The sequence below is a fragment of the Rhagoletis zephyria genome, unplaced genomic scaffold, assembly GCF_001687245.7.
Source record: "Rhagoletis zephyria isolate East Lansing unplaced genomic scaffold, Rhagoletis_zephyria_1.1 Rzeph_scaffold_10510, whole genome shotgun sequence".
Classification (NCBI taxonomy): domain Eukaryota; kingdom Metazoa; phylum Arthropoda; class Insecta; order Diptera; family Tephritidae; genus Rhagoletis; species Rhagoletis zephyria.
Window position 1 is genome coordinate 262 of NW_016167587.1, and position 17,262 is coordinate 17,523.

The 17,262-nt window shown below is 35.9% G+C and overlaps 1 long non-coding RNA gene across 1 annotated transcript; it reads right to left on the minus strand.

Annotated features, from left to right (window-relative positions):
• Nucleotides 1–1,937: 1,937 nt before the first annotated feature.
• On the minus strand, nt 1,938–12,418 carry LOC108376485 (uncharacterized). The gene is made up of 3 exons (XR_001849262.1): nt 12,408–12,418; nt 4,997–4,999; nt 1,938–2,036 (listed from the first exon to the last, which is right to left on the minus strand). It is a non-coding gene; the product is annotated as an uncharacterized LOC108376485 (long non-coding RNA).
• Nucleotides 12,419–17,262: the final 4,844 nt, after the last annotated feature.

Below are 17,262 nucleotides of genomic sequence, written 5' to 3' on the forward strand. Positions count from 1 at the left end.
ACGGCACTCAAGTACACAATACATTGACAAAAACGGTACTAGACTGTCTCGCTTTGATTTCGGAATGCCTACACATTGAGAAGTTAGCTTACTGCCAATATAGAAGTATTACATATATGGCAAAAAATCAATAAAAAGCTTCAATAAATCTGGATATGAAGGCCGATGAGTTCACAAAGGGGACTTTGAGAAAATAATTTTAAGTTTTTTTTTCATGAAGATGTTTAAGATTCGAAAGAAGTCTACTGCCATTGCATTCCACGAGCCATACTTTGCGTGACGATTTTCAATAAACAACTGCCGCTAAAAAAATAAAACAGTTTCCATTGCATCTTGTAGCTTCGGGACGATTATTTAATTTACTACAGCCGCTAAAGAAGTTTAACTTCACAAAGTGTTACTTGATACTTAAAAGACGACACTACAGGCCCCATTTCAATTCGCTTTTAACTTAAATTTTTTTACTTTTGAGGAGTTTCTTGGGCCCATAAAAAGGCCAAAGTATAAAGTCTTTCGTAAGGTAAATGAAAGACAGAAAGTCTCACAAAAAAATGCTCTATCCTTTACCACTCCTGGCGAAAATCTATTTTGAGACGAAGCACTTTTAGGTACATATATCATTTAGCTCGCTCCACCTGTCGCAATAGCCAAGTAAGCAAAGTCCAGGCGTGCCATTCGAGAGATCCAAGTTAGAGCCGTCGTGCAGCGGATTTTTCCCCGTTTTTTAATTTAAATTTTTTCTGTTTAACTTTCTTAAAATATTTAGATTTATTATTTTAAAAAGAAAACTATATTTTTTATTTTGATTAAATTTTTAGAAAATTGTTTTATTTTTTTCTTTTTTAATATTTCTTTTTTTATTAAATTTCTTTTTCTATTTTAACACTGGGAGTGCTTCGCTCTTTTGACCTTTAATTTTCTTTTGATTCTTAGATGTTATTGCTTAAAAAATAATAATTTTTAGGAACTTTTCACTTTCTGCCTTTTTTAAATAAAATTTTATCTTTTTTAGTTTAATTTCTTTTAATTTTTAGATTTCATTGTTTTCCAAAGAAAAGTAAATTGTGGTGTTTTTCCGATCAGTTTAGTTTGGTTGAAATTGTTACNCTAAGATTTTTAGCATCTTGAGGGGAGTTTTTTGTTTATTTACCTGCGCAGCAATAAATATAAAACATTAACAAAACAACAAAAAACCAATAAACATATGAATACATAAAAAACAAATAGCTAAGTTTAACACAAAAGAGTTATTAACTTACATTACATTTAACATTAAACTTTATAACGTAAAACTAAATAGCATTACCAACGCTTGTGGTAGCTTTGTCTAAACTGAATGTTATTGATATTTATAAATTAAATTATTTCCACTTATTTTTAGTTTTTAGATTTCTTTGCTTTAAAAAGGAAACTATATAGATATATTTTACTTAATTTAGTTTTTAGGATTTTATTTTACTTTTTTGTCTTTTTGAATTTAATATCCTTTTAATTTTTTTTTTAAACGCATATTTTTTTTTTAATCTAGATTAATTTATTTTTTTGTCCGTCTTGACTTACCTTTTTTCTTTCGCTAGTATAATATTTACATTTTATTGTTTTAAAAAGAAAAAAATATATATATTTTTAATTTTATTTAATTAAAAAAAAATATATTTATTTATTTTTGCTTTAGTTTAATTTTCTTTTTTTTAACCTACTTCCAAAAAAGGAGGAGGAAAGATTTGCGTATGATATTCGTTAAACAATAAACACTAATAAATATAACAAACCTAAATTAAAGTAATTTTTAGCCAAAAAACCGACTTCAACTCTCATAAAAAAAAATATCCATATACATATATCTCATGATCCACTGATCGGATCTTAACCAGATTAGTATGGGACCACCTCTGAGATACTACCTTTGCGATGCAAAAAGAATTATCGAAATCAGTTAAGGTGGTCTAAAGTTATGCGGTAACATACATAAAAAAAATATAAAAAAATATTCCGATGAACTGATAAAATCCTCTTTTTGGGAAGTCGTTTAAAAACTACCGCAACCTCATTGCTTCCGTAATTAAAATACTTTTGACCCTCCGATAATAATTTCAATAAGACTATCGATAGAATTATCGAGTGAGTGCCATCAATATAATTTCAGTAGTTTTAGGACTGCACTTTAGTTATTTTTAGTAGCGTAACCACATGAAAACCAATCTCTTTGCAAGATAGTCTTTTTACTTACTTTCGATTGGGGCATCTCTTATGTACTTAGCTTCGATTTAATCGTGTTCACTCCACTTTTTCATCAGGCACGCATATGTTTTGCACACCCTTTCCAGCGATTTAAAAATTTTCCTGCGTGCTTTTCAATACTATTCAACGCCCTTGACGCTATAAAAATTTCAATTAACTTCACAAATTACCACCTCTAAAAGGTGTATAAAAATATCAAAAACTTCGTTGTTGGCCCTTACCTTTTGTTCGTAATCCGTCATTAAACATTTTAATCAGGAGCTAGCATTCCGCCTACCAAGCATTCTTCGGCTTAACGGCTGTGTTATCAGGACTTAAGTAAACACCTTCATTGCTCGCATATCAACGCAACGAAACATGAAGTTGATCGCTCAATAAAGGGAGTTAATTAAATTTTCCAAAAAAAAAAAAACATTTAAAAATTCTTCACAAGTTGCCATAAAAGCACAAAAGGAAAAGATATTTATCAGCTAAAAACAATTCACGGCGTAAGTTCACACCTTAAGAGAACTGATCAGTTTTATGGCAAGGAATTAAGAGTGAAGTGGGGATAAAATTGGGAAAAGAAAACAAAAGGCAGGACGTTTATTATTTTTTTTCTTTTTTCTTTTTTTCTTTTTCCCTGAATGTTAATTAATTCTGCAAAGCATAATTTTTTAATATGTTAACTAATATTTTTTTCCAGTTTTATTAGATTAAATGTCAGAAAATATTTATGTAATTTTCATTTTCTTTCCAACCTTTTCCACCATGCGCTGCTACCTAATTTCGACAGCCAGCGACTGGCACACACAAGCGCCATTTGTTCCGCTTATCTCATTTCGGTGGCATTTCTTTAGCCATCAGCTGGCAAAACCAACCGACCAGCTTCTTGTTTTAAGTGTGGCACACAAAAAACCAGGCACAAAAACAAAGCATTGTCCAGCTTTCAGCAGAAGCAGCAACAGCAGCTACAATGTCTTATCTTAAATACACTGGCATTTCGTAGTCAACTCCTCTCTACTGCATATCTACACCACCGTTACACTCTGCATTCGTAGCTCCACAGAGCGTGTATAAGAACAAATTGAAGGCAAAAAGTATATAGCTCGCTTAACCTTTCCATAAACGCTTTTTACTTACGCTTATCGAACTTAAGTGGTTGTTAAGCTGGATGCATAAACGACTGGGTAAGGATGGTGAGGCAAACTTGATTTCTTGTATATTCGTGCAAGCAAATGTAGAATGGTTAGCCAGAGGAAGGTGCGTCTGCGCACTGACTGGACAGCAGGTCGAAAGGCTAGCGCGGCTCTGACTAGGGCAGAATCTTGGCTGTGAGTGCGTGTGGGACTTGAGTACCAGCAAGCGGTTACTTTTCTGTTGTTGCGACCGCGTTTGCGTTTCATGAAACCGCGCATGCGCACCGCACACTGCACCCACACACATTGAGGACCCATTCAAATTAATTCGATGCTTACCGGCCAACGGTCTGAACACTGAAGCATTTGATTTGTGCTCCTTGGCTATTCCTTTTTTTCTTGTCGTGGCTTTTGTAAACTTTGTCATTTTGCTGCTTATAAAAGCCTTTAAATGTTCTATGCCAACGTAATTATTATTCATTTTTTCTGTGTTTCGTTTGCTGCTGATGTTCTTTTGGATATTTTTTGCCCTCTTTGGCGTACCGAACGCGTTGGCATTGATCGAAAAAGACAATCAACATAATATAAGTAACATTCACATGGGACAGTCCCATCATTTAAATGAAAAAAAAAAACGAAAAGTAATTTTAATAAAAATTCACTTCAAAAGCTACAAGCAGAAAGCGGCGCGCAAATACATTTTTTTTTTTTGTTTAATGTGTAGATCGAATAAGTGCCGCTGGCATGGCGGTCGTTTTGGAAGCAGAGTAAAGCAGACGAGTGTAAAAAAAGGTTTTACAAGTTAAAGAAAAAGACTGTGAGAAGAAATACTCGAATATTTTCAAGAAAATAAAAATATATTTAAAAGCCAAATTGTCCCCAAAAAAAACACGCTTTCCCATCTTCGCTCCAACCAAAGTGCTTTCATTGCAGCTTAAACCCCAAAAATCCGATTCTTCTCACCCAACTTGATCTGTCTAATGCCACTTTTATGACTTACTTTCAAGTCTTTAACATTTCTCATCTCTGTACATCTCTATACGTCTTACTAAATCTTTCGAGTGCCACAAACACGCTCTTTAAACCATAAATTTTTCTAATCTTTTTTATGTCTTTAATCGAAGACTGATCAGATTTTTATTGGCAGCTTAAACACTTCATTTGCCGTGCGCTTGCGCTGCGCAGCGCTTATGTATGTATGTAGCTTCCTCAATTGTCATGAGGTCTCTATTAGTTGGCTTTTGTTGCACACCTTTTCTCCTATTTTTCATAGACTTTCGAGGATTTAATTATATTTACCTCTTAGCTTTTTATTGCCTCCGCTTATCTCGCTATTCATTAATCTTGACCTTTTGACCTTCCAGCCGGTCTGCCGTTACTGCAATGCAATTAAGATTACATAAGTGTATTTACCTTTTCTCATTTGTATAGTTTTCTTCCTCTTATTTGTCAGCGCACGTTTACATTTTAATTGTTAATGTGTTAATTTGTTAGTGTCGATACAACTGTAATTTTAGATAAGTAGTTAATTCAATATTTGAACTTTGTGTTGTGTACTGAAGAGCAGATAAATGGCAGCAGAGTTCCTAGTAATTGTTAGGCGAGTGCACACTACCTCGACGTTATTTACTTGACACTGACTACTTCGGTTGTAAATTTAAATATTTAGGAAAAAAAAAGTATGAAAATGCTGTGGGTTTATGTAATAGTTGGTAGTCAAACTGGATTTATGAATTAGTTTAGTTTATCCATTTCCTGCTTTAAAGATAATTTCTTAACTAAGTAATTTTTCCATTGATTAATTCGTCACGCTTTTTTTAAATGTTTGGTTAAGATGATTCAGCCAGAACTCACAGGGGCAGCAGGTTAGGGGAATATGGGGAAGTAAAGAGCGCTCAAGATATTTTTTAATATTTGGAGTAAAACTTTTAGTTGGTTTAATGGTCGATGAGGCTTCCTCCCCAGTTTTTCGGCGACCGCGTTTCCTTCCATCCCGCTGTGACCTTCTATATAGCAGTATTCCCATGTTTTGCGCTGAAAGAGTTGAAGAGCAACAACAGACTCATTTATCAGCTTTTAGATGATCATCCTATTGGATAGAGCATGGAGTCAAAAGAGCCGTATCTTTCTAACCCTGCTATTCTTCCGTGAAACCCTTTCCGTGTCTTGAGACTGCAGCTTCTTGAACCACATTATGGCCACCAGACTACGGAGAAATAAGCGAAAATCGTACAGACTCTCAAGTGGTGATTAAGATTGCCACCGAAACAATAGCTGATTCTCCAACTGTACTGTATGTACTTATTTAGCTAAGGGAGAGCGGGAGGCCATTTTTAGAAGCTGGGATCGAGTTAGCGTATTAGAGGATGTAAGGATTACCTTTGATACGAGAATTTATGTATCGATCACAATGTGAACCAGAGAGAGATATTCGGGCAGGCCAATGAAGCGGTAGCTCTATGTAGATGTGACCCTTTTACTCAATTGGAGGAGTCAGGAAAGGGGCTGGGCTTTATTTCGAGCTTACTACGATGTCAAAAATTACTACGCGAATGGAGTGGGGCGAAGTTAACATGACCGTGTGATAGCCAAGATGGATTAGAGTTGACCATGGCTGGAAAGGCCAGTAACTTATTACTTCACTAAAAAGTTCATATCCATTTAACAACGAGCGAATTGCTTTAAACCACTGATGTGCATTGCCTTGCCCGCGGGCAAAGCTCTTTTAAACTTTCTATATATATTGTATAGGCGCATGCAGAGCAAAAGCTCTCTCTGCCCATCGCTGCTTGAAACACAAGGGCGCCTGCGTTTTCGCTGCGCTAGATTTGTGCGGGAAATGCTTAGGTCGCTTAAACAGTACTGATGTCGTTTTAATACTATTTCATATAATCTGTTTTCTCGACAAGATAAAAATATGTAATAATTTGTATCTACTGCCTCTAACAATATGCGCCACTGTATGGTAACCGAGTTGAAGGGAAGCTCAACGAAAATTTACTGTTCGGTGGGCTCAAATCCTTTTTCGTTTGTTTGCACTTTCTCAGTTCATAGAAGAATGTCTTGGGGATTACCTCAGCCACATAATTTCTAGCAAATGTAATTAGATGTGTACATTAACATAAAAAAAAAGTTATATGTCGCTCATCTAATCCGGCTGCACCACTTCGTCCTAGCACTTTTTCCACGAAGTTCACAAAAAATCCTACGCCGTTGCCATGAAAAATCGGGAATTTCCAAAAAACTCACGAAAATTTTACTGCATGCATACTAAGTATGTGCGTTTGTACCCCAAACTATGTAGTGGCCATAATTCATTTCGTGATCAGCATCAAGCCTAATGGACACTTAATGACTCCAAAGTGAATGATAAATGATGACCAACCATGGCAGTATTAAAGTATTTTGTAACAAACAACTGTGAAACACACACAAAAACACAGCAAGAAACATAGCAAACGCATTGTTTTCGACACGTTGTCAACGCAACTAATCCGATCCTGCGATCAAAGCAATGGTTTACCTACACTTCAGAAGCAATTCAGGCTCACATGAGAAAACGTATACCCCTACGTATGCAAGTGATTCAGTGAGTGCATGCCTTACTTAGTGTGTAAAGAATATTTTGATAGGAATTTCAGACAACAGCAATCACAGCGCAGCGATCAACGAAGCGAAACTTCTATGGAATTTTAAATATAAAACCATAATGCAAACGCAGGGAAGCGACTTGTGTTGCATGCCACATGTGTAGTGCGTATTTTAACGTATAAAAAGGTGAAGAGAGTTCAGAGTTCACTTATTGCTGCAGCGGCTAACATACCACAATTTGCTCACATTTGTAATGATAAGGTACGAGTACTTATGTGTTGCAACAAATGTTGAACCAATAAAACGCATAATTCAAATACGGTGTGATGTTACAAATAAAAAAAAAACTACATATTTATATGCATACGCCATTATTCACGCTTGATGAGTTATGTGTGCGCAAGCGGATGAGGCACGTTTAACAGCGTTGCAGTATTAAGCAGGTGGCAACTACTCAGGTGTAAAACGAAAAAGCACGTGCGAAACAAATTTAAAAACCCTAAAATGATATATATGTAGACAACAAAATATATGCATCACATGGTGTAAACTAAATAGCCTTATCATTCTTACCAATATCAATTTTTTTGTTTTGATCATATGTAACTCCCTTTTGCACCGGAAAGGTAGTGTCTCAGATGTATTTATATGGGAATTGAAGTCGGTTTTGTTTTTTGCTTAAAAATTACTTGTTTAAGACCTGCCCTGTTCTGAATACAGTCTGAATGGACATTACTTAAAACCAGAAATGGGTAGTTAGAGATTTTACACATCCTGTGCTCCCACATAAAATTTACAAAAAGCATTAAAAAGGTCTCACAATATACTGTGTGTTCTAGACAAACCGTCCACCCCTTCTGAAATGGTGGAAAATGTTGGTTATTAGAAAACGCAAAATATTCTCAATATTTTGGTCGTTTTGCTACTTCGTGTTTCGACCGGAAGCGGGTTAAACTGACCGGAAGTCCATTTCGCATTCTGCGACTAAAAATACATAACTTTTGTTTGAAGCCTTCTTATCGAAAGTTTCTTTTTAACCTCTAAATGACCTTCGAACTTCAACTCGTCTTGAACTTCCAAAATAGGCGAAATTATTTTTAAGGGAATACGAATAAAAAGGAATCCCCCAAGTCGGGTATGCTCTCTCTTTTGTTCATGTCACTGGCTGCCGAATTCGACAGAGCACTGCCTAAGTAGTGTCCATGGATATCTTCTACTTTGTATAGCCGTATTTACAATGATTACGGTCAAAACAGTTCCATGATAAAAGCTTTTTACAGCTTTTCTTTGGACGCAGACAGAGCTCTTTGCGGTCGTTACTGATTAAAAATCTACTAAAGCCTTAAAAAGTTTTACTGCAGGTCTTGTTTTGCTAATGGCCTTTCCAAACTCCGTGCTCAAGCGGGCAGTAAACGTTTTCAGAGGGTCTTAAGAGTGCGATGGTAAGGAAAAGTTTACCCTTTTCGTATCCATAAAGAACCTATAAAGATCTTTAAAATACTTGTTCTACAGAATATGAATTCGTCGTCACTGTCTTAAAGGATTGAAGACCGGCAGATCAATAGGGTTAATTTTTCGTAATATATGAAGGCTATATGCGGCATTGCAAATTAAAAAAAATATTTTCCCAAAGAACACGATCAAAGATTGATTCGAGATGAAATGTAATGTTGTAAGTAATATGTATTATCGGCATAACTTAGACAAGAATGCTACAATAAGATGAAAAAAAGTAAAAAGCTGGTCCTTTTTTTCGGGAAAAAAAAATAAAATTGAAAGGAAAGACCAAAAAAAGTTGAAAATCGTAAAATTTTTTAATGAAGGGTTATGGCATTGATTTGCACTTATTTTTAGCTCAGCTTTTTACAAGCAGAAATGTTTTTAATGAATTTCCATCAGGCATCAAATGACAAAGCTCGGCTAAAAAAAAAAAACAAATTCGTTTCCTTAATAAAAGTAGTTATACAGTTCGGAAATGACACGGGCGGTTCTTGATCATTTTCTGATTTACAGCCTAGTGTAAATCAAGCATTACACACATTCAGGTGGTAATAAATTCCATTGCAACTTTATTGCAAGTATTTTAGGTGTCCACACCGCCTGCAGACAGAAATCTGATAGTCATTTAACATTAATTATCACACAGTTGGAGACTTTCTGCTTAAAAACCAGCCACCATAGCCCCATACTTAAGCGTTAAGGTAAATATGTGTGAAAAAATTTATTTAAATAAAATTTCGGTTCACCGTTCGAGCGCCAACCGACAGATTTTTGGACTCTTGCTGGTGTTTGGGGCACGCCGTGGTCATGCCGCATGCCCCGCTGCTATCGCATATTTATCATTGGTGTTCACAAACAATTACTTTAAAATATACTTATTTTATTTTTTTTATTAATATTTTATTCCCCGTTTCGAATGCTTTTATTTTTATTCAACTCTCATAACTTCTTCAATTGTATTGTTGCTTGGTTGAGGTAGGTGTGTGTGACAGCGGGTTGTCAACGATTGATAAAAGTAAAAGAATAAAAAATGAACTTTAGAGTTCCCGCATTCGATCACATACGCTGTTGTTTGCCCAAAAAACAATAACAATAACAACAACAAACACAAGCGTTTAATATATGTAGCTGTTGCCTTTTGTTCGCGCGTTGAATTATTGCCGAATTGATCACATTTATTGAATGCACAGCCCAGTGTGTTACTGTGCGCTAAGCAAAAAAATAAATAAATAAACAATGTTGTGGAAAACTCCTTTTATTGTGGCCAAATCTTTTGTATACAGTTTCCTTTATTCCATGCTTTTGTAGTCGTCGTTGGTGGTGGTGGTGGGGAGGTTATATATTGGCGGAGTTGGCACTTAATTGAAATGTAGCTTGTAGATACAAGTTGTCGCTTAACAGCAACTTTGATTCACACACGACATGACGCACAAAACTTAAAAAAGAAATAGAAAAATCGAAATTAAAAAAAAAAAAATTAAGTCATTTTTATTAGTAAAGGCATTTGTTATTCGCCAGAAATTTGTGTGCTTCTCAGCGTTGTTCGCTTTCTGCTCCCCCAAAATCAGAGGTTTCTCATAAACGCACTACTTACTCTTACTTGTTTTTCTTTCAAATTTTTTTCTTTCACACTCGCTATTTTTATTAGCCGCATATTTACTTTGTTAATTGGGTTTCTCAAGCCTTTGTCATTGGCTAGGTATTCTATTATTTTTTACTCTTTTTTAAGCACTTGATTGGACCACACACGCATGCGCCCTTCTTGGAAGAGTTAATTTGAAGATTTTTTTATTGCTTATAAAAATATTTGTTTCTAATGAATAACGCCGATGATTATGTAGTTTGTATATCGCTTAGCTTAATGATATTTTATTCCCATGTAGGCAGCTACCCAAATGCCATTAAATTTCGGTGCTGAATGTGTTTATGAGCAAAGATTGAAGTGCCTTCAAGGTATATACATAAGTATTTCCGCTTGATTCGAAAGCAATTAAATAATCAAAATATTGTCAATTTGAGCTTTTATTTAATAACTAAGTCTTTAATATGGCCGCTTTTATGAATATTTTGTGGCGCATAAAATTGTATGGTAATAAAATACGACTTTATTTCAAGCAAGCATATTAATCTCCATTTTAAGCAAATTAATGTAAAAAAAAAAAAAAAAAAACATTTATGACCTAAACAGATTTACTCGTATCTACAGGTGTAATTTTAAACCAGGGAGCTGATATTGATAATAATGTTGTTCAAAATCACTTTTTGGCTCAAACTTAAACCAGCAACATAAGATTCCTTGTTGATTCTTATTTTTTCCTTAGACGTCTGTATGTTGCTCGGCGGTGCTGAGATGTGTTTTATCAACGTAGGCAACTACCAAACTCGCAGTAAATGTTGCGCAGAGTATCCTCAGCGAAGTTGGTATACTATATAAGGCTTGTCTTGTACGTCAATAGATCGGTTGTAGTCAGAGAATGAAGTGCGTGTTTCAGAAAGTTTTTGTGTTTGAACCAGAGTAGGCTTCTTGACTTGTTTTACATATCGCGTTGTTGTTTTTGTTGTTGTTGTAGTGTAGCGGCTTATCCTTAAGTCGTTTTCAAGCTCAACTAACGGAAGACCCAGGAGGTGTGCCACTCCGACTGAATTGGAGCAGAGGAAGAGGGGCGTTAGTTAAGTGGGTTGCTGCAGTATACAAAGCGAATTTGAGCTATGGTTGACCGGTTCTCACGAGGCAAACAAAGTTCTGTCCCGTCCACGTCTGGTGACTGTGTTCCCAGAACGGCATTCACAGGCCGGAAATTGGTGTAAGTCGAAACCGAATCGCTGCGAATGCCGGGTCTGGCTGGTCGGTACGCTGTTGGGTTCAGATACTCTGGACATCGTCAGTAAGTTCGTACAGATGCCCTTTTACATGCCTAGGCAAGGGCTCCGTGGCACCCTCCTAGAAACTGCTTACATAGCATTGTGTTGTCTTCCTTGCGGCTGAATTTGGGGCTCGTCACCTAGGTGGTGCTCGGATGACAGAAGATGGCATTTCATGGCGGCCCGGAGTGCCGTGCTTTGGTAGGTCTGTAGCTTCATCCAATGCGTCCTGCTAGTCCCCGGCAAGCACATGAGCGCTGTAAAGTTTAGAACCGACCGGACCAAATGCTTTGTATCTTGCCAACAACATTTTTATGTCTTTTCCCCAAGTAGGGTATTGACAATTAAGTATTCGCGCGTCGAGAAACAGTCATTCTTCGTTTGTTCACAGGCGGAATTGGTTCGCCATCGACGTTTATTCCCAGCTGTAGAGTATCCGTGTGGTAAAAGGGTTGCCGAGGATTTCATAGGGGAATTTCGGGGAAAAACAGAAAGTTCAGAGAGGTAACCGTTAACTTTCGAGCACAAGCCATCAAATCCATTTCCGGACGCCATTATCGAGCAGTCGTCGGCGTAAGAGACTATCGAGACTCCCTGTGGTGGCTGAGCGAGCTTTGAGATATACAATACTTCAGCGCAATAAGAAAAAATCTTTGAAAAATTAATTTTTTTTCTCGAAGAAGAATGAAGAAGAGCTCTCAACGAAGATTTTATGCAATTAAGCTAAAAGATGAGGATAATTTAGGAGCACGTAGGTAAAGGTCTGAAAAAATCTTCAGCCACTAAGTAAACCCCTTACAAGATAAAACCCAATCCTTTTTTATTTTGTCAGCCGGGTTTTGAACGTGGAACCAGAAGGCGTTTCTTGGTCCTCGGACAAGACCAATTATATATAAAGGAAAGCCGCTTCTCTCTGAAAGCATGAAAAAAGGTTCGTAAAAGGCGACCTCGATCCTACCTTTAGCAAGTTTGTTAGATAAATAAAATTTAATTATGTATTTCAAAATTCAAAAAACAAATAGTGGCCGCTATCAGGGTTGGAACAAATTAATTTTTATAATCACACAAATTCGACAAAACTTTAGTGGTCACAACCAAGGTTTGAATAAGTTAATTTTTTAATCGCAAAAATTTGATAAAATAATTGCCTTAGCCCGCGAATAACTCAGCAAGTTAATGAATTTATATGAATAAGTTTCAGTACGCTGAGTTATAGCAGGTCGAAGTCCGAATTTTGTCGAATTTTCGCGATTTTTTTAAATGAAAAATTTTTAAACTCTGGTAGCGACTCCTAAAAATTTGGGCACCTTTATTTTGTACGTAGAAAAATGTTTCCCTATCAACTTATTCTACTTGAATGCACTTTACGATTTGTATCTGTCTAACTTTAAAGAAGAGAAATAGCGACCATAATCGAAAAAGAGGCAACCGGCAGCGGTCTTTTGCCTGATTGCTATCTTTAAAAGCAACGCAAGCGAAATGATTTTTATCGCAAACAAACAAAGGAAAAAACAACCAGACACAATCAAATGAAACAAAAGTTAAATTTTATAAAACTGAAAAAAAAATCTTAAAATTTTTTGCATCCTTTGCGAATTAAAAAGCCCGCAGAATAAGTTAAAAGCAACAAATCTGACAAAAGAAAGAATGAAGCGCAACGAAAATAAAAAATCGCTAAAATTTTAAGTTAAAAAGGTTAAACTAAAAAGTAAGCGAGAAAAAAGTACCAACTTAATCCGCTTAAAACGTATAGCAGCAACTTGGCTGGAGTTTACATACCAATTAGGACATAAAATGGACAGTTGAGTGGCAAAGACAAACAAAAATGCATTTATATGTATGAATTTACAAAAGTATTTAAAACGCACATACGAACCTATAAAGGCCCCATATTAAATAGAACAGAGGGTCCTAAGTAAATACAATGCGCACACAAATTGCGTCGAACCTGTAACATTGGACACATTTGCTGATAGGCTGATACAGCTACATACCCAGGAGTATCTACCTACCTGTGTTAACACAATGAATGCGTGCCGGCCAGTAACNCCATGATATCTTTTCTAGAATAAGGAATTAAAGTAGCATATTTTAAGGCCTATAGAATTTTCGTATCGAACGTGTTGTGTTTTTCGACCCGCCCTAATGAATATCTAATACTAAAGTGGGAGTGAAAGGTCGAAAGTGCAGCCCAACATTCCGCTTAATTTGGAAGATATTGAGTTTACACGACAGTTTGGTGTCTACTACGAATCCAAAATACTTTGTGCTTGGCTTTGGTTATAGAGTGGTCTCCCTAATTTAGTTATGTTAGGCAAAGTTCTCATTTCATCAGTTCTTTTAGATATATGTAATACCCTTTATTGCCGCAAAAGCTTTGCCATTAAGCAGATTGTTCTACTAGTCCTAGCATTGCGGAGATTCCGCTAGCCTAGGTAGCTTGAAGAATAATTATTCTTATAATTATAATCTGTCTTGCCCCCTGAAACCTCTTAACTGCGTCTCCCACCACGGAAGTCTAACATTACTCTGGGTACTTTTCAGGGCATTAAAGGTAGTAACAGACATGGTTGTTAAGTGATTATTGTTTTTTTTTCCACGTTGTCTGAATTTCGTAAAGGTCTGGCCGTGCGAATTCTACTTTCGGCAGTTTATCTAAAACCGGTTTAATGTGCTAGCTTTGGGATTCTTAAATAAATTTCGTTTCGAAATTCAACAGAGGAATATCCAACCCATTATGCGAATGATCAGAAAAAGCGGACAAACGCAGCACTTTCAAGTTTCTTAGTAGTAAATTTCCTACTAGCTTTGCAATCACAATTGGAAGTATTTTTGAATAGCTATCTAATGTTTACATCCCAGGACATTGACCTGCCAAAAAGTGAATAGTCAAATCACGCATTGATTATTTTTCCATACATTCCTATCACTCTGCCTACCTGCATATTTCGGTACTACCGTTTTTTTTTTACCTTTTTGACAATTACTTTTTAACGTTACTTACATGACTTGCAAGTTCTTCCCTCGGTGTCCTGTTCACAGTCAAAGTCATTATATGCATTCAAATGCGTACAATTCAAGTGCTTTACAATAAAATGCGCACAAATACCTTCAACGGAGGAACAAAAAAAATTATGTAAGCTACAGCTTCATTCAAATAGAACAAAAATTTTTATTTATTATCCCGCCAACAACAAGTTCATGCCCACTTTACCGCTGTCGCATACTTTCTTCTAAGTTCCCGCGGCATGATTTAATTAACATCAAGTACATTTTTATGATGCACTAATTTCGGTGAAAATCGAATGAAATTGTTCCGTTTAATAGTTGTCTTCACATACCCATAGCCTCGCGGCCGAAATTCCACGACCCTTTTGGAGTTTACTACAACAAACGCATAACTTTGTTTGGCTGTTGCTGCTCCCGCGCATAAAACGAAATTCCAGCTTCAACCACCCTCCCTCCACCTTTTTATGTATGTACATTAGGGTGGTCAAAAAAAGAAGGAAAGTCGAAGTTTTAATGCTGTCGCCTTCTTGGATTGTGCTACTGAAAAAATTGTTATTTTCCCATATAAAATACATGGAAAGCTTTAAGCGGCCTTTAAATATTTTTTGATTTCGAAAAAAAACGTAGGTTAAGCGAGCATTAAAATGTCAACTTTACTTTTTCCCATACATGCATTTTTGAACCAGCCTAATGTATATACATACATACATGTACGTGCTCTTGGCCAGCTCTTTACAGATTAAGTATTTGGTAATTTCGATTTTTATGATTTTTAAGGCATTTTTCCTTTTCTAATTGCTTGCTAGCGCATTTTCCATTTTATTAATTTTATTCGTTTTATCTCTCTGCCGTGCTGCGCTATCAATGAACTCACTTGTTCCCAGCCCTCCTGCCTGTTTCGGTTATTGTTTCCACTGATTTGGTTGTTTTAGCCTAATTACAGATTGTTGTGTCGCCGCTGCCGTGGCCGTCGCCCTCGCCCTCGCTAGCCATTGCTGCTGCTATACATGTAGTACGTCCGCTTTATGACCCTTCATCAATCCTTTGAATGTAACTAGTACAAGCAAATACCAACCAGTACAGATAGCAACACTAAGAATTGCCTTCACCGCGCGATTGCTTTTTCTGTATTACCCTTTTTCGGTAGTTCTTCTCTTTCCTATTTAACTTGTGTTTTGCCTTGTTGCTGTTATTTTTGTCTAATTTAATTGTCGTGGTTCTTGTAATTCATTGTTGTTGTAATCATTTACTCCGGCCGTGTGTGCACCTGTGTTACTTTTATTACATCACTGCTCGTTTTTCTACCTGGCTATCGCACGAATCCATTTGCTTTGCTTGCGTCCCTCGTGCGGACGCTGGCTGACCCTACACTACATAGCTCATTTCACTGAACCGTATCCGCGTCCAGCTGCAGTTCGTTGTCGTTTTTAATTTCCTTTGGTTTTGGGTATTTGGCGGGGCATCGAGGCATCGCTCAGTAATGTGGCAGAGAAAAAAATGGTTCCTCACACTGGCGCTCGCATTTAGTGCGCACTGTCTGGATTTATTTTTTTTGTTTTTTTTTTTTTTTGTTTTTTTATGCATTCTGATTTCCCGATATTTGATAAATTCATATCATTTTCTAGCTCTGCTTATGCTTGTTTCGTTATGTTTCTGTTTTTTTCCACGCATTAATTTTTGAAAAATTCATTTGGGGCGTGGCTTTTTTCCGCATTTGCTTCTGTAATTAAAGTGGAAGGACTGACAAAGTTTTGGGTTCGATGTTTTCTTTAAGAGCCCCATTTTGGATGGCAATTTAATGAAGCTGTGTTTTAGTACACCCAAAAAAAACTTCTCTTAATTGAAGAAAAACAGCAATCAAAGTGAAGAAAAATGGGAACGAAACAGCACTAAAGAAGTTTTATCCTCTTTTCATGCCCAACATTTCTTCAAAATGATAGATTACATCCACGGTTCCATATTTTCGTATACGTGTTTACACCTTCCAAAGAAAAATTACGCATTCGGGAGAATTTTTTACTCATTCGGAAGAATTTTCGACCTTAAAGTAAGGAAAGTTTTCCTTTGATCCAGAGATGGATTTTTGGTTCAGTGTACCTTCCAAGATTACTTTTCTAGTTTTTAATGGAACAGGGCTTCGCAGTGAGTCCTGTGTTTTACATATATAACTGAGGTATTTAAAAGGCACTAACGATGAATTCGTCTTAGAAACCTGCAATTATAAAAAAATTCANAAAAGGCACTAACGATGAATTCGTCTTAGAAACCTGCAATTATAAAAAAAAAATCGTAATTAAATGGGAAAAATTTTTGAAAAAATTCTGCTTTGAAATGTCTCTGCATAAAATGATGGGTAAAACTATTCCAAAAATTTAAGTTCCGAACTTTCTGCAAGTTTTCATCCGAATTTTGCTCAACCTAATTACCTTTTTGAGAAAAAAAAATTAGCTAGAGGCAACAAAAAACAAAATTAAAAAAACTTCCTTATTGAAACAAATCTGTGTACATAAGCTTTGTTGGGTTAGTGTACTTATATATACGATATTTAAAATTTTTTCTCTTTTGTTAAAAAAAAACACAAAATTTCGAAAAATTTAACAATTTTAATATGGCCAAACAATTTTGAAATTTCTGTTGAATGCACATTTCCGTTGTCTTAACATACAAATCCTAATCTCATATTTTTTTAATATTTACGCATTTTAAGCTACCTGATATGTATGTATGTAAGTATGTTTTAAAAGTTACGTACAATAAATGTTTGTAATTTTAGTGTTGGTCAGATCGCGGTATTTTTTTTTTTTTAAGTTAAATCCATATATATACATACATAGATGTACATATATGTAAACACTTGTATAAATATTTGTATTAGCATAAAAATATACCACCATACACTTGAAGACATACTACGAAAACGCTCTCTCGTTGCCTCACTAAA